General features: G+C 40.9%; 1 long non-coding RNA gene across 1 annotated transcript in view; it reads right to left on the bottom strand.

The window, feature by feature from the left end:
* Nucleotides 1–4,177: 4,177 nt before the first annotated feature.
* LOC105479132 (uncharacterized) overlaps nucleotides 4,178–26,069 on the bottom strand; it is a 45,942-nt gene continuing 24,050 nt past the window's right edge. Inside the window, exon 3 of the long non-coding RNA XR_985710.2 lies at nucleotides 4,178–6,111. This is a non-coding gene — a long non-coding RNA (uncharacterized lncRNA). The remainder of the gene's footprint in view (nucleotides 6,112–26,069) is intronic.

Genomic DNA, 26,069 nt, shown 5'->3' with positions numbered 1-26,069 from the left:
TAGTGACCTAGTGGCTTGAGGCCAGGGAATGCAGAGTGCCTTTTTTCTATTTAAAAAAATGCACAAGGACAGAAGTAAAGGGTTTTTGTTTTTTGTTTTTTTAGCCTCAGAACCATCCCCTCCCCTCCCTGCTCCATACAGACCATCCATTTTATCATTTTTTTTCTTTCCCCTTTAAATGTTTGGGAATTAATTCAGTAATTCTACTGAGCTGTTATTCTTCCAATAAATCATGGTAGTTTTAAAACTGACAATTGACAGCTATTTGCTTTAGGGAAAGAAACAACCCTCATAAAATTACCAACACTTGAACTTTTGATTAGAATCAGTGTTAATGTTAACGTTAGTTGTTCTTTGGCCAAGCATTATTTGTAATATGGGAAGCCATTTTTCCCACAAAGAGCAGTTTCATATGATAAAATGTAAACAAAATGACCCTTATTGTTAATGCAAAAAGTGCTCAGGCATGACTGTGGTCTGTAATGCTTTAATGCCTAGGGGCTGGCCAATCTGGCAGAAATACATCCAGGCCTTATTCTAATAGAATATGATGGCATTGACAGCCCAGATCTGGTTGAAAGAGACATGAGAAAGATCTTGGTAATAAGGATATATAGCTAATGGGAAAAGGGCTAGATTTCTGGAGTAACTCAGAAACAAGAAAATAACCAATTATCATGCCATTAAATCATGTTAAAACTGCATAAGGAATACTACCCTTTGCTTATTAAAACATCTTTAACATTAGGCACAGATGACTTGGACTATAAGCTGCTTTACTTCCTTTTCTGGAAATATGGCATGCTTCTTAACACTTATTAGAAATTCTCCTCTTTTTTTGTCTTTGTCAGAGAAAACCAAACTTAAAATTATAGCACAGGTACAAGGCCTATCTATAGGTGATTTTTTTTTTTTTTCATTTAAAGAAAAAATGTAATGTCAAACCATGAGCAGTGCTTGCTTCCTTCCTTCCTTCTTTTGTCTCTGACTTCCCTTTGGACCTCCTGCATCTTCTTCTGTACAGTTCCTAGTAAGATTCAGATATATTCATTTGCAGTGCCTTTGGCTGTTAAGCAAATAGCACACTGATATTTGAAATAGAAATGATCCCATCAATTGGAGGAGAGACTTTAATATAAAGGGAAAATAATGTATCAAGAACAAAAACCCTCTTACTCATTTTGCACCTTTGCATCTTAGCTAATGCCTGCCTCTCCTTCCCTCTCTGCAGTTCCTCCTATTCTCTCCCTCTTTCCTGGTGAGTGCAATCATTGAATGGCCAGGGGAACTGCTTTTATTTAAGTCTCACCTCCCCAGAAAAGCTTTCCCCAGATTCCCCATCACAGACTTCTGAACTCCTAGTGTTCTTTTGGTCTGTGCCTCTCATTCAGGACTTAGCTGTGCTGCCTTTCGCCCCAGCTTATGTATTTGTCATGTTTATCTCTTGCCTCTTGTTTACACTGTAAGCTCCAGAAGGGAGAGACCATTTCCTCTGCTTCTGGGCTTCTCCCTTACTTTGTACCTAGTTAGCTCTTACTAAATGTTTGATAAAGATAACAGCAGCCTGTTGTGCCTACGGGGCCAGCGATAGCTGTTTTTTCTTTGAAGACTAGGAACCAAATTTGATTCTTAGCATTTCTTCAACTGCAGGGATTTTACTTTGTGTCAGCCAAGAGGCTTTCCTTACCTCCTTGTCTTCAACACTCTTATGCACAAGCTTGCTTCTCAGAGAAGGTGGGTTCTACCTTGGAAGGAAATGAGTCGTTTCCTCCCATCAGGACAACTGCCACAGCATGGTGTCAACTCACTCTTGCCTTTCGTAAATTGAGTTTGTCAGTGCTCAGCGACACAGCTGAGTGAAATGTTGTGTGATGCGGGCTGTCTCCTGGGAGAGAGAAACTGGCATAAACCACATCCTAATGGGATCCAGAAACAAAGAAGCGTGAATGAAGTGTTAATTGCATTCATAAAGACATTAACAAAGGAATTAAAATGGCAGAAGCTTCCGTCCCCCACTCAAGATTCACAGAAAAATATGTTTTCCAAAGAATGTTCCAACAATCATCATCAAAGTTTATTGCTTGCCCATTGGGGAAATAACTCTTGATACATATGAACTTTTCAAAGAACATTTTGTGTCCATTATTTTGAGTATATTAATTAACAGACAGTTTAATCCACCCTACCTCCAGTTCTTTGCTTCCTTTTGTATGATTTAAGTTTCCAAAAAATCCAGAGGCATTTTCAATGCTGCTTCATTAACCATAAGGATGTCTGTTAACAGTTTGAACCTAATCAATCCTACAGTTCTTATTAGAGCAAAATGCTCATTATCTGGGAGATTTTTTGCTTTTTGAAATAAAATTACAAGACTGGGGGTTTATTTTACAGTCCCTCTTGAATATTCCTGAGATGATCTGCAATGTGGGCAACCCGGGGCTCCCTCCCCAGCCCTGTGGCAGGGCCCCCAGCTGCTGACAGCAGGGCTAAGCTGGCAAAAGGTCAGGAGGCTACATTTCACTGAAGATGGATCGCACGGATGAATATTGCGCCTGCTTAATGAAGTCAAGGCCATGGATTTGGGACCTTTTATGGTTTTTCTTGTTTCACTCAATTTTACCTTCATAGACCACGCCACTAATCCCAGCCAATCATTTTGTAGATATGTGCAACTGGTGACTAAGGGACTAGATAAAAGTAAATGAATCTAAAAAACAGTGACCAGAAATCAGAAATCTCTGTGCCTATAACAAACTCAGAATTAAAAAAAAAAAAAAAAAAAAGCGTGCAGAGTGTCTCATGTGATCCCTGCAGAAACTCTGTGAGATATATGGAGCTGACATTCCTACCCTCATCCTGCAGATAAGAAAGCTAAAACTCAAAGACATTAAGTAAAGTCTCAGGATTAAAATTCAGATATTTTTTATCATCTGACTGCTCTTTCTACTGTAGTCATCTAACCCTCCCAGGATCTCATTTAATTCTCACAAGAATCCTATGAAGTAAGAGAGGCTGTATAAACAAGTGGGTCGATTTTTCCAGGAGTCTTTTTTTTTTTGAGATGGAGTCTCACTCTGTTGCCCAGGCTGGAGTGCAGTGGCGCAATCTCGGCTCACTGCAACCTCCGCCTCCCAGGTTCAAGTGATTCTCCTGCCTCAGCCTCCTGAATAGCTGGGACTATAGGCACACACCACTATGCCCAGCTAATTTTTGTATTTTTAGTAGAGACGGGGTTTCACCATGTTGGCCAGGATAGTCTTGGTCTCTTGACCTCGTGATCCGCCCGCCTTGGCCTCCCAAAGTGCTAGAATTACAGGTGTGAGCCACCATGCCTGGCCTCCAGGAGCCGTATTAATGCAACTAGAGGAGCAGGTGCTCTCAAGCCCCTCCTTAGAATTCGGCTGAACCCCCTGGTTATCTAAAACGCTATATTTTTCAGTCTTGTCTAAATCAATCATATTCATGGATGTGGCATCAACTCAATAGTGCCTGTTTAAAAGTGATGAAATTCTAGTCAGTTGTATGTATCTGGGCTCATCAACACAGACTGGTGAGTGGAAGGGGGCTCAGAAGTGCACATTCAGCATCTTAGGAAAGCTCCTGCATAGTTATTAGCATCAGACCAATTGAGTCTCTGGTTGCTTCTAATTCTGGTGCAAACATTGGGAACACTTCCTCCCAGAAATGAGCTATACATAAAATTCAGGTTATATGCTGTTTTGTATTAGTTGTGCTTAGTCTCATACACGTTACCATACTCTCAAGAGGTGATTATTTCTTATTAGAACACATCATTTATAGTACTTGATTTCAGAATTTTCAAATAATAGCAAATTTAGCTCCAGTGTAGCCATGCCACCAAGTTGTTCAGAATTCTCATTCAAACAGCATTTTGAATTTATTAATATTATTTGCATTTATTTTATTTATGTTTTTATAATTTTGTGTCCTAATTAGAAGGTCCTATTATGTGTTCCTAAGATAGAAGACTAATTTAATCTTACCTATCTATGGCTGGCTGTGGGATGCAAGATGTATAATAAATGGAAAAAAATCAAAGTGAGCAGTTGGCCAGTTATATATTCAATCTAGACAACTGAAGTCAAAGCCTTACTTTTTCATCAATAGCAGAAGGGTTGAAATTTCATTCATTATATTTATGTCAAAATTTTTTTTTTTTTTTTTTTTTGACGTGGAGTCTTGCTCTGTGCCCCAGGCTGGAGTGCAGTGGCGCGATCTCGGCTCACTGCAAGCTCCGCTCCCCCGGGTTCACGCCATTCTCCTGCCTCAGCCTCCCGAGTAGCTGGGACTACAGGCGCCCGCCACCTCGCCCGGCTAATTTTCTTGTATTTTTAGTAGAGACGGGGTTTCACCGTGTTAGCCAGGATGGTCTCGATCTCCTGACCTCATGATCCGCCCGTCTCGGCCTCCCAAAGTGCTGGGATTACAGGCTTGAGCCACCGCGCCCGGCCTTTATGTCAAAATTAAGAGAATTCATGTGCCTAAGTCAGAACTGTGTCATTATCATAGGGTGGTTATTTTCCATTTCCATTTATAAAATCAAAATGGATGAAGTTATTTTCTAGGACTGCACTGTCCATTATGGTAAGCTACTAGACATATGTGGCTATTTAAATTAAAATTATGTAATCAAAATTAAATAAAATTAAAAATCCAGTTCCATATTTTAAATCCTCAATAGCCATGTGGTTAGTGGCTATTGTATTGGACCATGGAGATTTACAGAATATTTTTGTCACTGCAGAATGTTCTATTGAACAGTGCTGTTCTAGAGCAAACAATTGGAATTCACACATACCACAGAAATACATTCTATATCCAGTCATATAGTTGTTTGTAAAACACCATATACAATTTAGTGACAGTGACTTGGAGCACCATCCTGCTGGGGCTTGGGCATCAAGGAAGGACGGTCTGCAGACTTCTCTGCAGTGTGGACTGGCCCTGTGTGTCATGGGAGAGGATGATGAGACAAATCTCTGGAGAAAGGGCAGGTGCAGATGAGCCATTTCCATTTTCCACTCCTGCAGCTCCCACAACCTCAAGTCCAGACCTGCCGCCAAGACGTGCTTGTAAAGAAGCCCAAACCAAAGCACATTTTGGATTAATTCTCTGGCCGTAATTTCTTTGCAAAATCTATCTTGTGCCTTTGATTAAGGACTTTCTTTCATTTTTGCCATGAATTTTAATGAATCTGAACTTAACAGTATTTTCCACCAACCAGAACATTTAGCACAGGTATTGACCAAAAGAAATAAGGCTACAGACAAGCAAGAATCATAACAAAACTGAAAAATATAGTCCAGAGCTCCCTGCTGAACACTTCAAGTGAATGTCATTGGCTCATTCTCATTGACAATCAGCAAGTAAACATCCACAGACTAAAGTAAGGTCTCTCCCTACTCTGGGAAAGGTGGGACCGTTCTTCGGTATTTGTCATATTAGCCACTTTAAACTTGTAAAAATTGAAAAGTAATAAATCACCAATCATCTTCTGTTTTCCGATGTACTAGGACTCGGCTATATTAAGAAAGAGATTGAGGCAGAATGTTTTCACAAGATTGCTCAAAGTCATTTGCAGCAAGCACATGAGATATACAACTTTCATTGCTTTTATCACATAATTCTTCAAAGTGGCCTTATTGGGCACATGTTTTATTTTCTTGGTAGATTGTAAATCCCTTGAAACTTCTAATTATACATATTTGCATCCCAAAGTACCTTATACAGCGGGAGGTGCTCCGTACCTTGGTTCAACCTCATCAATATTCATTGAACAAATGAATGAATGAATGCATAAAGGAGATCCCTGGTAACAAATTTGTCTAGCCTAATTACGGTAAGTTTTGGCTGATAGGTATAGAAGAGTAGGGGGTGGGGGGAGAGGTGCAAAATTTGAGAAGAAACATAGATTGTGAGCTCATTGAAAAGGTATCATTTCAAAGTTTCCTTTGAATCTCCATAGGGATATGATGAAAGAGAAAATATTTTTAAGGGCAACTGTGAATTTCAATTACTGAAGCAGAGGATCAGAGAAGAGTTGCATCCAATCTATTGTCTTTCAAAAGAATTTCTTTGCTGACATTCTGCCTGGAAGTAGGAAACATAAAAATATTGTATTAATTTGTAGTGTATAATTTTGTATTAACAGCCAAGTGGCATGATAATGGAATCAATTGACATTGAAAATAGGATGAACATAATTGAACTGAAGCCCATATACTTTTTCACAAACTTGAATGAAAATGAATCCCAGAATGAAAGTGACCACTTTGTAATCTATCCTCATACTCAGATCACCCCTGATAAGTCAGCATTCAACCCAATCTTCAATATTTCCAAGTAAAGAGAACCATAGGGGTATGTTAAAGGCCATAAAAGGGAGTTTAAGCAAATATTTCTAACCACTTTTGTGTTTTAACAATGCCAGTCACCAACTTAAGCAAGTTTTTTGACGCAACTTTCTAGGTCATGTATCTTTAAATCACCATGACTCATATTTGTCTCTGTTCCAACTGTTTTCTGGTGTCTCTCTTGCTGAAATGGTTTCAATTAGAGCCTGGAAAGGGTTGATACAGAACTCTTGCACAGTGCTTGCCAACATGGGAATTGGTTTTAAACACTGCTGTTTTTCATCCAGAAAAAAATTCTCCCTTCCCGCCCTTGAGTTAGAAGAGATTATTCTCAGACAGGCGTTTAGCTGATTTTTAATGTCAAAGAAACTTAATTTGCAAACTCGTTAGAAACTCTTTAGTAAAAGCTGCCTAGTAAAACAGATGATTAATATTGGTAAGCTCCTCATTTGCATATTAATTAGTCTCCATACTCAACTAATTAAAACTGCACTGCCTATTTGCGGACTTTCTTCTAGACTGCAGCCTTGTTTCTATGTATAAGCTTGTATTTTAACTAAAATAAGGGTTAGTGATTATGACTGTACTTTTCTTAACATACTGATTTTTCCATCTGTGATACTTAGGACTCCTCAAGGTCCTAGAACCATCTTGAAACTATCTTTGCACAAATTATAACGGTGAGAAAACTGTGACATAGGAAAATTATGACAGCAAAAGAAATCTGTCTCAACCTACTCCATCTTGTTTTTAACATCCATGCTGTCCTTGTTCATTCCAGGGCGTAGGCCAGGCTAACCATAAAAGGAATTTCGTTTATAGTTTAACTTTGAAACAAAGATGGTAATTGTCCCTTCCCAAAACAAACCCCCTTTTTGCCTGGGAACCAGACCACCTTTGTAAAACTAACAAATTAGCCACGAGATTAGAAATTATGGCTCAGGAGTCATGCAGCCAGAAGCCACACAATTCTAAATTTCCTGATATGCTTTGTATCTGTGTTTCCACCCAAATCTCCTGTCAAATTGTAATCCCCAGTGTTGGAGGTGAAGCTTGGTGGAAGGTGATTGGATCATGGGGGTGGATTTCTCATGAATGATTTAGCACGATCTCCCTTGGTGCTGTTCTTATGACGGTGAGTCTCGTGAGATGTGGTTGTTTAAAAGTGTGTGTTACCTGCCCCTACTCATACCTGCACTCTCTTGCTCCTGATTCTGCCATATTAGATGCCTGGTCCCCTTTTGCCCTTCAGCCATGATTGTGAGCTTTCTGAGGCCTCCCCAAGAGCAGAAACCATAACGCTTCCTGTACAGCCTGCAGAACCACGAGCCAATTAAATCTCTTTTCTTTATAAATTACCCAGTCTCAGGTATTTCTTTAGAGCAATCCAAGAACAGACTAATATACTCCACAACTGCTCCAACAAATAACATCACTATTGTAAAACCTAAGATTGGCGTTTGAGATATTTTTCAGATCCTGCATTTTGATGAACAAACTGGCACCACCCAGACTGGTAAACTGGCCCAACTAGTTCTGCGATCCCACCCAGAAACTGAAGACAGCAAGAAGAACCTGCTTCGACCCCTCTATGATTTCAGCCCCCACCCAACCAAAGCATTCCTCCGCTCCCTAGCCCCCTGCCCACCAGATTAACCTTAAAAAGCCCTAGTCTTCAAATGTTTTGGGAGGCCGATTTAAGTAATAAAACTCTGATTTTCTGTTTAGCCAGCTTTGCATTTATTAAACTATTTCTCTATTGTAATAATGCTGTCTTAGTAAATTGGCTCTGTCTGTGCAACTGTGCAACAGGCAGGAACAACTGTGAGGGCAGTTACAATCTCTAAGCAGCCATTTTATTGGGCCAAATCACTTTTGTCCCAGTATAGCCATATGTTGCTTAATGACGTGAATATGTTTTGTGAAATGCATCATTAGGTGATTTTGTCACTGTGTGACATCATACAGTGTGCTTATACAAACCTAGATGGCACAGCCTACTACACACCTAGGCTATACAGTTTAGCTCATTCCTCCTGGGCTACAAACCTGTACAGTATGTTATAGCACTGACTACTGTAGGCGATTGTAACACAATGGTAAGTATTTGTGTATCTAAAAGTATCTAAATATAGAAAAAGTGCAGTAAAAATACAGCATTATAATCTTATGGGACCACCATGAGAGCTGTGGTCTGTTGGTGACTGAAACCATGTTGTGCAGCACATGACCTTATTTGTGAGCTTCTTCAGATTTTGATGGGAAGAAAACAGTTGGATGACACAGTGACTGGCAATAATTAAAGTGAAAAGGTACCAAATTGTACCTCAATATTTGGTGTTTTTAAGTCTTGTTCTAGGCCAGGTGCAGTGGTTCACACCTATAATCCCAGCACTTTTGGAGGCCGAGATGGGCGGATCACCTGAGGTTGGGAGCTCGAGACCAGCCTGACCAACATGGAGAAACCCCGTCTCTACTAATAATAAACAAATTAGCCAGGCGTGGTGGCACATGCCTGTAATCCCAGCTACTTGGGAGGCTGAGGCATGAGAATCGCTTGAACCCAGGAGGCGGAGGTTGCGGTGAGCCAAGATCATGCCATTGCACTCTGGCCTGGGCAACAAGAGCGAAACTCCATCTCAAAAAATAAATAAATAAATAAATAAGGTAAATCTTGCTATATAAATGAATATATCTTTCCAGTATAATTTTTTATATTTAAACCTAGCTACTTTAAAATTATTTAATCATTATTTTACTATTTAATTTTTAGTAAAGAATTATTGGGTGGGAAAGCAGGTTAATTTATTGTTAAAAATTATGCTTGCAGAAAACCTTGTGATCCTAGTGGATCACAAGACCCTAGCTTTTATTGATGAGAATGAATTTCCACTGTGGACAAAACAAAACCAACTAAATAAACAAAAATAAAAATACCTATGAAAGGCCAGGCATGGTGGTTCACGCCTGTAATCCCAGCACTTTGGGAGGCCAAGGCAGGCAGATCACAAGGTCAGGAGTTCGAGACCAGCCTGGCCAACATGACAAAATCCCATCTCTACTAAAAATACAAATATTAGCCGAGCGTGGTGGCGGGCATCTGTAGTCCCAGCTACTTGGGAGGCTGAGGCAGGAAAATCGCTTGAACCCGGGAGGCGAAGGTTGCAGTGAGCCAAGATTGCACCACTGCACTCTAGCCTGGGTGACAGAGCGAGACTCTGTCTCAAAAAAACAAAACAAAACAAAAAAACCCACCAGCTATGGAAAGAAACAACTTTTACATACAGAGTTGTTAAATGAGATTCAGGAGAAATTATATCAGTCCAATAATTGAGTGACATTGACCAAATTGCTGAATTTCTCTTTCCTGTGTTACAACAGAGAAGAAATATGCACAGAATATCGACATCAGGCATTTTCCTGTGACACCGCTCCCCAAATTGAGTAAGGTGTCACTATTAGATTCTTCCATAGCCCCCCGTGTTTACTCTTCTCATAGCCTGTACCTCATGGTACTATAATCATATCTTTATTTGTTCCTACTCCTTATTGGATGCTTCTTCACAGCACAGTCTCTGTCTTGTCTATCATTATATTTCCCAGTGCTTAGCATTATCACAGGCATTATATATCCCAGTGCCTATGATATTTAAATAATTGCCAAATAAATAAATGAATAAACAAACATATTAGTACATGGATAAAAATAAATAAGGCATGTGTTTTAATTATTTATGACTGTATGACAAAAAGCTCAAAAACTTAGAGACTAATAACAATAATTTACTATTTCTCATGATTCTGTGAGTTGCCTGGAAAGCTCTTCTGCTGTTTCACCTGAGCTCACTTATGGTACTGCATTCAGTTGGGGGATTTCCCGGGGATTGAGCTCAGTTGAGACAACTGAGGATCTGGACCTTTCTCTCCGTATGTCTTTTATCTTCAGGTTGGCTCCTTGGACTTCTTAACGTGATGAGAGCAATGTGCCAATGTGCAGACACTGAACTTACATCATGTTTGCTGACGTCTCTTAGGCCAAAGCAAATCATTTAGCCAAGCCTAGAATAAATGTGGGAAGAAATTACACATGGGCATGAACACTGTATTTGGGAGACCCTGTGTGTAATAATGAATCACAAATGTCTCTACCTTAAGGGATTTCTTAATCCAGGGGTGTTCAGTTGTTTGGCTTCCCAGGGCCACATTAGAATTGTCTTGGGTCACACATAAAAAACACTAATACAATAGCTGATGAGCTTTAAAAAAAATCACAAAAAAGGCCGGGCACTGTGGCTCACGCCTGTAATCCCAGCCCTTTGGGAGATGGAGGTGGGCAGATCACAAGGTCAAGAGATTGAGACCATCCTGGCCAACATGGCGGAAACCCACCTCAACTAAAAATAAAAAAATTAGCTGGACGTGGTGGCACGCCTGTAGTCCTAGCTACTCGGGAGGCTGAGGTGACAGAGTAAGACTCTGTCTCAAAAAAAAAAAAAAAAAAAAAAATCGCAAAATAACCTCATAATGTTTGAAGAAAGTTTACTGATTTGTGTTGGGCCTCATTCAAAGCCATCCTAGGCCACAAGTGGCTCACAGACTGCGGGTTGGATAAGCTCGTCCTAATCAAAGCAGATGAGTGAGTATACAGCTAACATTCTGTAATAAATGTTATGCCAGAGATAACAACAAACTGCTTAGGATATAGGTATAGACAGCATTAGAGCCAGGAGGTCTTATTTTGAACCTCTCTCCTTTTATTAATTGCTGTGTGACTTTAGCTAAGTTACTTAATCTGTCAAAATAGTGGCTTTATAATTCTAAAAATAGGTATAAGGCCTACTTGGTATTTGTCGAAACTTCCTTCCAATATGACATACTGTTCTACAGAGGCTTGAAAAGCTAAAACCTGTGTTTATCAGACTTCTTTGCAGCTAAAGCTCTTGATGTGACTTGGATCAAGCGATTAAATATGTACTATGAGAACTGACTTTGAAACTGAATCAAATGGGAAAATATGAAGCGGCTTGAAGGGCAGTGAAAGGCATCAACTTTTGCTGGAAGGATCTAGCAGCTGTAGCATAACTCAGGGGCCAACAGTGCTGGTGATAGAGTCATGTTCCAGTTACATGGCTTTGACATCACAACCTATGAGTCTGCAGTAGGCATGGCACCTTCTGGATGCCTAGTGTTCCACCTATAGTAGAGAGAGCAGTCCCCTGGGCAGGCTAATTCTTTTTTTTTTTTTTTTTTTTTTTTGAGATGGAGTTTTGCTCTTGTTGCCCAGGCTGGAGTGCAATGGCACCATCTCAGTTCACCACAGCCTCCGCCTCCCAGGTTCAAGCGATTCTTCTGCCTCAGCCTCCCGAGTAGCTGGGATTACAGGTGCCCAATACCACGCACAGCTAATTTTGTATTTTTAGTAGAGACTGGGTTTTGCCATGTCGGTCAGGCTGGTCTCAAACATCAGGTGATCCGCCTGCCTCTGCCTACCAAAGTGCTGGGATTACAGGCGTGAGCCACCACGCCTGGTCCCTGGGCAGGCTAGTTCTATGGTAGTGAACTGGGAGCCATTCCTGGAGGTCTTGTCTAAAGCCGCTCCATTTAGACCTTTCAGCGCTTCTGTAGGCATCAAATTCCCTTTCTGCTTAAGGTGCCGAGAGTAGTTTCTGCTTTCTGGACTCAGCCCTTATGGACAGGTTGCTTTCCAATATTGTTGTGAAGTTTACTAGAGACACTTTATGTAAAATTGATTCATGCTTGGGAAGTGCTTATTTAGTAAATACTAATGTTCCTTCTCTTATAATTTGTATATACAAAATAACAGATGAAACCTCCAGATGTTTTTAAAGATTCTGACTCTCTCTTAGTGTTTAGTTGGCATGCAAACACAATCTTTAAACAAAAACTTCCAGTCACACTAATATACAAACATGGAAATAGATTCAGAGATGCAAAATACATCCTATTCTTAATCACCTTTTAACAAAGACTATGATCATGTTTTGAGATTAAGTGCCTGATCTTAACCTTGGGCAAAGCATTTTACTGCCTCAATTTCTTCATTAAGGGTCTCAGTGTCCTCATTTATCAAGTAAAGGAGTTGGATTTACATAATTTCTAAGACTTCTTCCTTCCTTCCTTGCTTCAAAACTGTGTGTTCTTTAAAGCACTAAGCAATTACCTCCCACTGCTGGCCTACATATATGCAGTCAAAGTTTATCACCGGTTTCTAGGCTTTGCTAGAGGTCTGAAAAATTGCGTAAAAAGAGTTGACCCAGTGTCTTTATGAACTTGTTAGTTCTCAAGTAAGCTAGGATAACCACTCCCTCTCAATAAAGAATGTTTTAGCTCTTTTATCGATAATAATATATTTTCCTGACCAAACGAATATGGATCCAACACTCCTAAACATAATTCCTCTCCCGCTTCTAACACTTAAGCAAGCACTGTCATCATTATCATTGATAACTTTTATTACACAATTGCTATCTGTTGAGCCCTTATATTTTCTTGTTTGCATGACTTATTGCCAATTTAACTTCCACAACACCCCATACACTTTTTTGATATGATGAGACTAAGGCTGAAAGAAGTTAAGCAAGTTATCCAAGGTCACGGAATTACCAAGTGGCAGAGTTAGATCTTGACTAGGTGTATTTGAACTGAAAGTTTCTTAACAACTACATTAGATGACTTCTTAATAACAATACTAAGTAGTAGTAGTATTGAAAATAGTATTATTTTAGCCAACCTTTATTGAGTGCTTGCTATATGCCAAGTACTCTGCTGACTTATTCATATCTGAATTCTCATAATCTATAGCTTAAACCCTATTATAACCTCCATTTTATAAATGAAAAAAATTGAAGCTTGTTAATTTTAAGTGTGTCTTTTTTTTTTTCTTTTTTTAATCCAGCCTGGAGTACAGTGGCATGGTCCCGGCTCACTGCAATCTCTGCCCTCTGCCTCCCAGACTCAAGCATCCTCCCACCTCGGCCTCCCAACTAGCTAGGACTACAGGGGTGCACCAACATGCCTGGCTAAGTTTTGTCTATTTTTTGGTATAAGCAAGGTTTCACCATGTTGTCCAGGCTTCAAACTAACAGGCTCAAGTCATACACCTGCCTCAGTCTCCCAAAGTGCTGGGATTACAGGCATGAGCCACTGAGCCTGGCCTAAGTGTGTCTTGACTAAAATTATTCAGCTCCACTAGTGGAGCTGGACTGTGAACCTCAGCAGTATGTAAACCACAGTGTTTTCACCTGCCATGCCTTATTGCCTCCTGTCTCCTTATAGTGATGATATTGAAGGAAAAATCTTGACTCTGCTTTAATTTATGGACAAAGTAATTTGTTTGCATATTTAAAAGCTGTATAAGTAACAAAGTACTTATGGCACTCCCCCACAACTGATTCTGCCCATGAGTGTGCCACCACTCCACGCCTGAGAACCACTTACACAGAGACTAATGAGTACAAATAGAGGGAAAGAATGTGTAGTTAAGAAAAGCCATGGTATGAAGCCAGTTACAGTGGCTCATGCCTGTAATCCTACCACTTTGGAAGGCTGAGGTGGGCAGATCACTTGAGGCCAGGAGTTTGAGACCAGGCTGGCCAACATGGTGAAACCCCTTCTCTACTAAAAATAAAACCAGATGTGGTGGTATGCCCCTATAGTCCCAGCTATTCTGAAGGTCGAGGTATAAGAATCACTTGAGCACAGGAGGTGGAGGTTGTAGTGAGCCAAGATCGTGCCACTGCACTCCAGCCTGGGTGACAGAGAGAAACTGTCTCAAAAGGAAAAAGAAAAAAAGAAAATCTTTGGTATGAACACACACTCCCCTTTTTCTTTCTTTCTTTTTTTTTTTTGTGTGTGTGTGTGTGAAGACCATAATAACCTTTTTAATTAATTAATTTGTTTATTTTTAAGCTACTTCTGAATAACATAACAACCTTTATTATTTTCCTGCTAGAGCTACAGAATTTCTGATCCTATTTCTATTAGGGTGGCGGTGATTATGGGAAACTACTTTATATATTCCTTTTAAACATAACTTACTATCTTTTTTTTTTGTGATGGAGTCTTGCTCTGTCGCCCAGGCTGGCGTGCAGTGGCACAATTTCGGCTCACTGCAACCTTCGCCTCCCAGGTTCAAGCAAGTCTCTGCCTCAGCCTCCCAAGTGGCTGGGATTACAGGTGTCTGCCAGTAGGCCCGGCTAATTTTTGTATTTTTAGTAGAGATGGGGTTTCACCATTTTGGCCAGGCTGGTCCTGAACTCCTGACCTCGTGATCCACCCACCTCGGCCTCCCAAAATACGGGGATTACAGGCATGAGCTACTGCATCTGGCCCTTAAACATAACTTTCCATGTTGTATAGACATTAGTTTATAATTTATGGGTTTTTTGGGAAAAAAAATACAGCCCTTTTAAAATCTGAATCAGTCTTATAAATGAACTAGATGCCTATTAGATTTAATAAGAAAAAAGTATAAATCTAAGCAATTAATTATTAAGCACCTAACAGCCAAATACAGCACCTGTGGGCAGAGAGGCCCTCTCCTTTGAGGAGGTGAAAACTAATTGCAATAGCAGACATGCTGAGAAGTCACACTGGGAGGCATGGAGTGCACACAGCAGTTGTCATTTTCCATTTGCTGAGCCACATTAAAAGGAAAGGTAGAGATCTAAGGAAAAAGTATTTAAAACACCTTGGGAAATTTATTTAATAACCAAGCATGAAAAAAAGATGGGTGATAATGAAAGCCAGTAAGAAAAGTGGTAAGGGGATATTTAATCTGGGTTTCAGGAACTCTGAGCCTTGAGGCTTTTAATCTCTGAAAGGTCACAGGTGTAGCACACAGTAGGTGCTCAAACATCATTAAAATAACCAGCTAATGGATGAATGGATGGATGGCTTTTTCCCCTAAGTTTAACAAAAGAGGAAGTTTGATATTTGTAAATATTATTGAAGATAGTACCTATTATAGACTAAATGTTTATGTTACCCCCAAACTCAGATGTTGAATCCCTAGCCCTCAGTGTGATGGTCTTTGAAGATGGGGCCTGTGGAAGATATTTAGGATTAGATGAGGTTATCAGGGTGGGGCCCTGCTCTGATGGAAGTAGGGCCATTATAAGAAGAGACACAAGAGAGTTTGTTCTGTCTCTTACTCTACGCATACAAACTGAGGAAGAGCCATGTGAGGACACAGCAAGTCAGATGGAGAGCCCATGCCAGGAACTGAATGGGCCAGCACCTTGATCTTGTATTTCCCAGTCTCCAGAACTGTTAGAAATTAATTTCTCAGCCTGGCCAACATGGCGAAACCCCATCTCCACTAAAAGTACAAAAATTAGCTGGGCACAGTGGTGGGCGCCTGTAATCCCAGCTACTCAGGAGGCTGAGGCAGGAGAATTGCTTGAACCTGGGAGGCAGAGATTGCAGTGAGCTGAGATAGCACCACTGCACTCCAGCCTGGGCAACAAGAGTGAGACTCTGTCTCAAAAAAAAAAAAAAAAAAAAATTAATTTCTGTTGTTTAAACCACTCAGTCTGTGGTATCTTGTTATGGCAGCCCACACAGGCTAAGATCATACCTATACCTAAGTCTTCATATATCTTTAAAGCTTGTGCTACTTGAGTACACATACAATTATAGAATAGTACATAGATTATACATTGCAAATATATGTACATATAAATATTGGTCATTTTAATTTCTAAAAAAATAGTTACTTTTGAATGTAAAGTAACTTACCAATTGAATGAAAATTGTACTATTTCCTATGACTTAGAGGACTACATCCAAGAAGCAGTTGGTATTCAAATCATGGGGCCATACCTAGGGCCCCTCAGTTAAGATGGTGCTATAATAGCCAACCTGTAAGCAGCATATCAAGGGAGGAATCCAGGTCTCTTGAGTATAGGCGGGGCACAAACCCATACTTCATAGTGCACTTTCATTTGTCTCTCTCTTTATTTCTTCCTTGGGACACATAATGATAGAAAACTAATCAGAGGCTAGTGGCCACGACCTGGGGTGTGCTAGATGCAATATCGGGGAGCCGTAAGGGCTTTCAGTGGAGATTCAAAGTCCTCGGGGACTGTTTCTGGGGACAGGGCCTTGCTGGCAACTTCAGAGCTGGATTTCTCTCTCATAGTAAATACAAATCAACCCTAAGCATCGGATAGACAGAGTGCTAATTAAATCCCTAGTTATGAGAGCTCTTGCTTTATGCGTGGGAACAGGAGCAGTTCCTTCCCTGGGTTTACATGGCCAAGAGCTGATAGCTTTTTAAAAATTTGTCATAAAGATGAATATCTCGCTGAGAGCATGGTATGATAAGAGTACCAAAATCCTAGAGACAAGGTTAGAGCTCATCTCTGTTTCTTATTAACTATGATTCTTAGAATGTTGTTATAGTTTACTGAGACTTTTTGCTTCTCTGCAAAATGGGGCTAATAATGGAGCTAATAATTTCTGCTCTACCTGCCTTAGCAGGTTAATCTCAGAAACAAGTGAGGAACATTTGGGCATGAGAAAACCTTTTAGGAATATAATTATAATTCTTTACACCAGTAGTTGGCAAACTCTGGCCCACAGGTCAAATCTGTCTCACTGCGTGTTTTTGTATGGTCTACAAGCTAAGAATAGGTTTCACATTTTTAAATGGTTGAGAAGAAGGATATATTATGATGTGAAAATTATATAAAATTCAAATTTCAGTGTCCAAATGAATGAGTATAAATGTTCACTTGTTTACATATTATCTATAGCTTATCTTATATCTTACCACCACCATGTTAAAGTTGAGTATGGCCCATAAAATATTTTCAGTCTTGCCCTTCAGAGAAAATATTTGTCAACCCCTGCTTTATATAAGTGTGTAAATCTAGGTTTTCCAGAGAAATAGAACCAGCAGGAGATATACGTTAGACTGTTCTTGCATTGCTATAAAAAGTACGTGAGGCTGGGTAATTTATAAAGAAAAGAGGTTTAATTGGGTCACAGTTCTACAGGTTTTACAGGAAGCATGGTGCTGATATGTCTGCTCAGCTTCTCATGAAGCCTCAGGGAGCTTTCAATCATGGAAGAAGGCAAAGGGAGAACAGGCACACCGCATGGCAAAGGCAGGAGCAAGTGAGAGGGTGTGAGGAGGTGCCACACACTTTTAAATGACCAGGTCTTGTGAGAACTTGCTATCTCGAAGGCAGCACCAAACCATGAGGGATCCACCCCCATGACCTAAACACCTCCCACCAGGCCCCACCTCCAGCACTGGGGAATCACAATTCAACATGAGATTTGAATGGGGATGAATACCCAAACTATATCAAGGTATATCTCTATATATCCCAGTATAGGATACACACACACACACACACACACACACACACACACACACACATATGAGGAGAGAGAGAGATTATGGGAACTGGTTCATGCTATTATGGAGGCCAAGAAGTCTCATGATCTGCCATTTCTTAGCTGGTGGTATAATTTAGTCCAGGACTGAAGGCCCAAGAACCAAGAGCGCAGATGTCCAAGGGCTGAAGATAGATGTACCAATTCAGAAAGAGAATCAATCTTTCCTCCACCTTTTTGTGCTATTTGGGCCCTCAGTGAATTGGGTGATGCCTACTCATATTGGTGAGGACAGATCTTCTTTACTCAGTCATCCAAGTAAATGTTTCTGTCTCCCAAGGCTTGTTCAATAGGTTCATGAATAACCATCATGGGCCCCAGTGATAGAGCAAGTATATTCATAGGCTTACCATCATGGACTTTGCTTCTGTCCTTGGGGAAGAGGTGCTACTCTCGCTGGCTATCGCCACTTCTGAGCGACCAACTTATTCTCAGTGTTAACTAATCCTGGGGTTTGAATATGCAACCATATTCCCTAGGCACCCAGCCAGTCCTCAGTAACACTGGACTCCTACTGCAAGCGGGAAGGCAGCAGTCCATCCTCTCTGGAACAAATCTATGCCCTGGGCTCAGAGTTGCCATCCCTGTTCACCATGCTTCATGGTTCTGCCCTCATGATCTGCAGAAGCAACGGATGCTGAGGACACCAACAGGCGTCCCACCAACCTGGTTCTGGCCAAAGAACTGACTGTTCTCTGAAAGAAGTAAGGCAATAAATGGAATTTATAGGACTTGCTCCTCATCATGCGAAGCTGCTGGCCTTACAGAACAGTAATGACAACTCACATTTACACACTGGGCACTCCTCTAAGAACTTCCCATGTGACAACTTATTTAACCCTTAAAACAGCCTTTTGAGATAATTACCATAATTATATTAATTTCTAAGAAGAGGACACTAAAGCAAGTATGGTTAATAGACTGACTCTTGTCACTCAGTAAGTAAGTGGGGTCTGAGACTTGAACCCAGACAGTTCGGCTCCAGAGCCTGTGCTCGTAACTGCTACTACTCATAACCACTACTACCCATAACCACACTGCCTACAACAGAGGAATGGAACTGCCCTTCAAAGCAACCGTTATAGTGTCTTATTAGAAAGAAAGGCAGGTGAGTTACAGTGTGGTTCTAGGGGGTGAAGTTTAGTTTTTGAACAAGTTGTCAATTCCTGGTGCCATTTCTGCCATAGCAAGAATATACTCATCTGTGGATCAAGAGGGTGGAAGCTGGAGTTATGACCCATTTCCATGTGGGAGGTTTTGCTTATGTTCTCCATAACTCAGGGCTCCACTGATAGACAGCATTTGGAATCAAAGGAGGAATCATCACAGGGAATAAAGTAATGGCTCCACTGAATTAGCAGCTGAATTATTGGCCCATTTTAGACTTCTCATGACAGTGGTGAAAAAGGGGAGCTCTGGAATAGATCAGGCTGCTTGAGCTCAACTATTTCAAGGCAATATATTAGTTAGGGTGCAACTGACTTTAAGTAACGATGCCAGCAATACATTTAAAAATAACCCAATCATAACAACCTAAATCATTGAGGTCTGGAGGAAGGCAGTCCACAGGTGGATTCAGTGGCTCAAAGATATCATCCAGGCCAGGCGCGGTGGCTCACGCCTGTAATCCCAGCACATCGGGAGGCCGAGGCAGGTGGATCACAAGGTCAGGAGTTCAAGACCAGCCTGATCAATATGGTGAAACCCCACCTCTACTAAAAAATACAAAAATTAGCTAGGCATGGTGGCGTGTACTGTACTCCCAGTTACTCAGGAGGCTGACGCAGGACAATCACTTGAACCCAGGAGGCGGAGGTTGTGGTGAGCTGAGATTGTGCTACTGCACTCCAGTCTGGGTGACAGAGTGAGACTCCATCTCAAAAAAAAAAAAAAAATCATCCAAGAACCAGGTTCTTCCTAGCACCCTCCTTCCTTGACTGCTTGGTGATGCCTCTGCTAACAGTGCCAAGATGGCTGCCACAGAACCTGAAATGAGTGAATGTGTGAGTGAAGCAAAGAACTGGGGACAGTGGAGAATCTATTTCAGTGACTGGTTCCTGCAGTTTCCAGGCCAACAGTTCCCTGTGGCAGCATCAACCTTCCAGCGCTGGTGGTGGTGCCGCCAGGATGTCCACGACTCAGCTGTGCAGCAGTCTTCTCACCAGGTAGTCCCATTGGTGTGATTTTGGTTGTGGCTCTCACTTCCTCACCTCCATTTGTTCCTAGTCATTTTCTGACCCTGATTCTCTAAGCCCTCCCAGTGAGTCAGTGAGCTACCTGGTGTCTCTTTGGTTCTCTTTTCCCTGCTTATATAAGCAAGAATCAATTTCTGATGTTGTAGCTAAGAAATCTGACTGATAACATGGCTGTTTAATTGATGTGTTGAAAGTGAGGTTTGCTTTCTTTTCGGTGTTTAAAAAAGTTTTTAAAATTATTTATTGATGTATTTTTTTTTATAGATGGGGGTCTTGCTATGTTGGCCAGGTTGGTCTTGAACTCCTGGCCTCAAGTGATCCTCCCACTTTGGCCTCCCAAGGTTCTGGGATTACAGGCATGAACCACTATACCCTGCCTCTTTTTGGTGTTTTCATTGGGTTTCAAAAGATTGCCAGAGGGCAAATACACCTTTACTAGAATGTAGGCTTTACCAAGTCTCTAGTTCATTTTAATGGCTTCCTGTCAGTGAAATTCAGGCCGCACAAGTCCTGAAAAATATTCTGGGAAAGAGGCATACCTGCTTTCCCATTTATTGAGGACTATGAGCCGGGTACTATGAAAAGTAATTTAATATGGATTTAATTCTCATTGTGTTATCTACATTTTACAGATAAGGAAGCTGGTATGTGGATCAGTAACATAGGGTACAATAGCAAATGACCCTGTGCTACTCGACTGCAAGGGCCTGGGATCTTTCCAGTGTACTAGATCATTATTTTCATTTACTTACGTTCTCAGAAATTAAAGCAACAGATTGTGCCCTTCCAAAGTCTCCATAATACTGCTCAGCCAACTGAAGTTGAAGTTGATATCAAAGACATCTATCTTGGAATCTATTCACAGGATTTTGTCTATCCAAAGGACCATAAAGACATTGATTACTTTTTAATGTATGGTAAGGTCAGTGGCACAAACCCTGAGGTTACCTTTAGAGTGTGGCTCGGAGTTACCTAAGCTGGAACTGCCTTGCGCTGGACTTATCATGCTGGATCACCCATATACCCCATTTAAGAGAAACTTCACACCTCCATCCAGTCCCTATAGCTGAAGCAGGCATGTTTTATACTAATTTCCATAATTAATGAGCAAGGAACTACTTGCCTGAAGGTCATCAATTTATCGACTGGCCTGTGGCTTATGCAGCCTGTCTTAGAAAGATGGGTTATTCAGATAGGTCTTATCTAAGTTAGGAATTGGGAAACTGAGAAAGAGAGGGTGTTAGCAGTAGAGGTGAAGGTAAAAGGATGCTTTGATGTAAAATTGATTCAAAAGTCACATGAAAGCTAATGCTAGGAGGACGTAAAGTTTATGCTCTCTGAAACAGAGGGTGAGGAAGCTGTTTGGTGGAGAGAAGAGGATGCAAAACATGGGCAGAGACACATAGTGATATTCTGAGAGAGGGAGGAAAAACAGCAAAGGGAGGGAGAGAACGACCTGGGGCTTCCTGGATTTTCTGAATTTTCCAGGAAACTTTAGTGGATCCCTGTTCCTTAAACCCACTATACTTTTTGAAACTCTCTTTCTCATCAACCTTTAAAAAGGAAACTTGTGAACTAATTTGTGTTTCATCTTTTTAGTTTTCCCTCATTCTTTCTCCTGTGACCTAACTAATCCAACAACTAGAACCAAGAGAAAAGTGAAATAGAAAGCAAGTCTGGATAATCCACAAACATAAAAACCAGACACTGAAGGGTACAACTTGATTATTTTGTGCTAAACCCGAGGTTTTTATAACCCCTCTGCTCCCCTCTGTGGATAAAGGCAGAATTGAGAGGATTTCTCATTCTATAAAATCCAAAAGCAGAAGCAAAATGAAATTCTTTTCTATGATTTTTTTTCATGACTATGAAATGAAAACATCAGTGTACTTCCTGATAAAAAATGTGCTTTTTTTTTTCCTGATTCAACAGCCTCCCCCTCTTAAGTCTAAGGTGTTCTAAACACACACCTGGATCTCACCTCTAAAATGCCAGGCAGATGGTTTGAGTGGGAAAAGCCAGACGGGGCAGTCGTTTTTGCATAGGTTAGCTAAAAGACTAACACCCCTACTTCACACCAAAGCAAAGAAAGGGAAGCCCTCTCTCCCTTTGGGACCCAATGATAATAATCCCCTATAGCAGCTGAAGAGTTGATGGAGGCTCTGAGAAGAGTTTCGTCTCAGGCTGTTTGGCTTTCAAAGCTCCTTCCACCAACCTGCAGAGAAGGGTCTCCTGGATTCCTCTGTTTTTATCTCCTATTTGCTATTTTCCCTTGCTCAGCATTGCACTGAATATAGGTTAGAAATGAAGAAACTGTGGTGCAAAGCTTAAGCCTCTGGACTCTATAGAGACAAACCTCTAGGGTTCAAACCTTGCCTGCGCCACTTACAAATAGATTGATCTCTCTGAGCTTCAGTTTCCTCATCTGTAAAACCACGGATATTATTACTTTCTACCTGTAGGACTAAGCGGGGTACTATTTGTAAGGGGTCCGGGATAATGTCTAGTACATAGTGCACTATAGTAAGTACTTGCAAAATCAACAAATCTGCTCCAAGGAAAGGAGACTCCTCCACAAAAGAAGACCCAGGCTGGTGGAAATAGAGCTTTCTTTGAAAAGAAATGAATTGTGCTTCTTGCTATAGTGATTTGTTTTCTTTGCAGTAAATTTCCATTTCATAATTAATCTATACTACGCCACTGAATATTCTAAAGTAAGAGGTATTTCAAATAATAGGTAATGTGGTTTTGGAAAAAAGAAAAATTAAAACCAGAAATGTACTGTTTAAATATAGTTTAATTAACTGGCAATTTTGGGCATGGAAATCAGCAAAAATAAAAGAGAATGAAAGAGTTCAAGGTAGTTGTGCCAAAAGACCTGGGCTGAATTCCAGCTCTGCAGCCTTTTAACTATTTTACCTCTGGCAAGGCCCTTACTGCCCCGCTGAGCTTCAGTATCTGCAAAACGGGGACACTTGTACCTATCTCCCAAGGAGGTCCTGAGGATGAAGTAAGATAACCTGGTACAGTAGGGGCTACAGGCTATGCATTCAATGACTCAACAAGTGTTAGAATTTACATTTGAAAACAGTTTCCACCAAGCTCCTACACAGAGTCCTTCAGAGTTTGGCTGAGGACCCAACAAGTTCTTTAGGCACACTTCTACCAAGCTGGGTCATCTGGTTTCCCACAACTGGCTGAGATGATGGGCAGTTCAAGAACACTGCAAGGAAAAACACACCCACTAGCAAGTGATAAAGGGGACAGGACTAAAAGAGACAATAATTATGTAAAGAAAGAGAAGGTAGAACATTTTGTAAAAATAAGACAAAACAAATCCAAAGTTTAATAGTTTGGGGTCTTTTAGTGTAGACCATGCTCTCCTCTGAAGGACTACTACATCACAGCCCGGTGCAATGATTGGCATTCACATGATCCCAAGCCTGTTGGGCACTAAGATATCATTCAGACTCAAGTCTGAAAGATCCTGGTAGGGTGGAATGTGCTTGCACCCCAGGAGAAAGGGGCTTGGAGGAAAGCACCAGAATACCTCAGGTTATTTGGAAATGAACTTCAAGAAGACTAGGAGCGAAAGAGAGGCTGCTTGAGGTCCCAGCTTCTTACAAGATCTTCAGAGATTTGAAGGGCCTGGAAGGATACGGTTGTACTGACTATACAGAGGAAGAAACATTTGCAAGCTAGCTGAGGTGTGCTCCTAGCTCCTGGAGGACAAGTTGTAACTGTTTCCCTTTGAAGAGGAAAAGAAGGTAAGTAATAGAAAGGGCTAGGTAGAAACATTTTTATTAACAATGTTTAGATTTTATTTGTTGAACAGATGCACTGTGGTGCACTGAAGGTACTAAACTCAGCTCAACTCCTGAACAGATCAGACCACCTTCTTGCAGGGACATGCAGTACAGAAGGTAGGCAGCCCCTCAGCATGGGGGATTCAGAGCTTGGCTGTGGAAGCCAGGTGCCTGGGTTCAAACTCAACTCTGACTCTTACTGTTTGCGTGACCCCCAGCTTAATCTAACTTAATCTCTTCTATCTAAAAGAAACACCTTATAGCATTGTTGTGAGGATAATTGTGTTAATACACATGAGGCACTTAGAAGACTGCCTGGCACACTGCAGTATTTCCACCAGTGTTAGCTATTGTCAAATACATTCCTCACATCTGTTTTATCTTCTTGCGCTTCTAGGATTAGACGATTGGGTTGCCTCAAGTCCACTCACTACAAACAATGCTGTGATGAATACTTTCATGCGTTCATTTAATATGCATTTTATACAGGCTGCGCGCAGTAGCTCACACCTGTAATCTCAGCACTTTGGGAGGCTGAGGAGGGTGGATTACTTGAGTTTGAGACCAGCCTGGCCAACATGGTGAAACCCTACCTCTACTAAAAAGACAAAAATTAGCTGGGCATGGTGGTGGGTGTCTGTAATCCCAGCTACTTGGGAGGCTGAGGCAGGAGAATTGCTTGAACCTGGGAGGCAGAGGTTGCAGTGAGCTGAGATGGCGCCATTGCACTCCAGCCTGAGCAACAGAGTGAGACTCTGTGTCAAAAAAAAAAAAAAAAAAAAAAAAAAGGACATTTTATTCAGCGCTTAATATTTGCTGGACAATGTTTCTTTCAGTCCTGTGCAAGAGTTTACCCAAGGCTTATGCCCAGGAATGGGTTGTTTACTCACCATAGACTGGCTATCTGCTCACAAATTTACACGTGTGCTAGCAGCTCTTGTTTCCCCAAATGTTTATCAACACTCAGTGTTATCAGACTTTAAAATTTTTGCCAATCTAGGCTGGGCATGGTAGCTCATGCCTATAATCCTAGCACTTTGGGAGGCTGAGGAAGACTTGATTTTAGGAGTTTGAGACCAGCCTAGCCAACATGGAGAAACACCATCTCTACTAAAAATATAAAAATTAGCTGGGCGTGGTGGTGCACACATATAATTACAGCTACTCAAGAGGCTGAGGCACAAGAATTGCTTGAGCCTGGGAGGTGGAGATTGCAGGGAGCCAAGAATGCATCACCGTACTCCAGCCTCGGTGACAGACCAAGACTCTGTCTCAAAAAAAAAAAAAAAAAATTGGGAATCTGATTGGTGAAAAGTAGTATCTCAATTCTCAAGTCTGTTGAAAGATTGAGCATGTCTTCATATCATTAGTTATTCCAATATCCTCATCCAAGAAATGCCAATATGTCTATTTTATTGCTTATATGTTATTTGTCTATGGAATTTCCTGACTTCTTGTTGTTGTTGATTTAAAGTTGTTTTGTGTATATCTTAGATATATAGCACTTGCTAGTGTTAGATATTGGGATTTTGGGAATATCTTTTCCCAATTTACCACCTTTTTACTTTAATTAATTTATTTATTTTCTGTTTGTGACTTTGGAGATGCCACAAGAGGCTTTTTGTTTTGTTTTGCTTTTTGGTAGAGATAGAGTCTTGCCATATTGCCCAGGCTCATCTCAAACACCTGACCTCAAGCAGTCCTCCCATCTTGGCCTCCCAAAGCACTGAGATTACAGGCATGAGATACCATGTCCAGCCCACTTTATCACTTTTTATTATCAATGTTTAGATTTTTTTTATTTAACAGAAATCCTGTGATGCACTGAAGGTACCAAACTCAGTTAAACACCTGACCAGATTGATTTAACTCTCCTTATTGATAAAAAGGAGCATACCTATTTTTGGACATAAATGTTATTTATCGCAGTCTCCACTGCTCTTCTACATACAATGTCTAGCATTCTTTCAAAAATTATAAGACAGAATAATCAAGGGGAAGACATAAAACAATCAAAGATCTGATTCAGATATGACTCAGATGTTTAAACTATCAGGCAGGAACTTTAAATAACTATGAGTAGCATGCTAGAGCAAGAAGTGTTGAGAGATTTCAGCAGAGAGATGGAAACCATAATTAAGAGTCAAAGATTGGCTGGGCACAGTGGCTCATGCCTGTAATCCCAGCACTTTGGGAGGCTGATGTGGGTGGATCACCTGAGGTCAGGAGTTCGAGACCAGCCTGGCCAACATGGTGAAACCCCGTCT

Source organism: Macaca nemestrina, chromosome 1 (genome assembly GCF_043159975.1).
Source record: "Macaca nemestrina isolate mMacNem1 chromosome 1, mMacNem.hap1, whole genome shotgun sequence".
NCBI classification, from domain to species: domain Eukaryota; kingdom Metazoa; phylum Chordata; class Mammalia; order Primates; family Cercopithecidae; genus Macaca; species Macaca nemestrina.
This window is presented reverse-complemented; position numbering and strand designations above follow the sequence as displayed.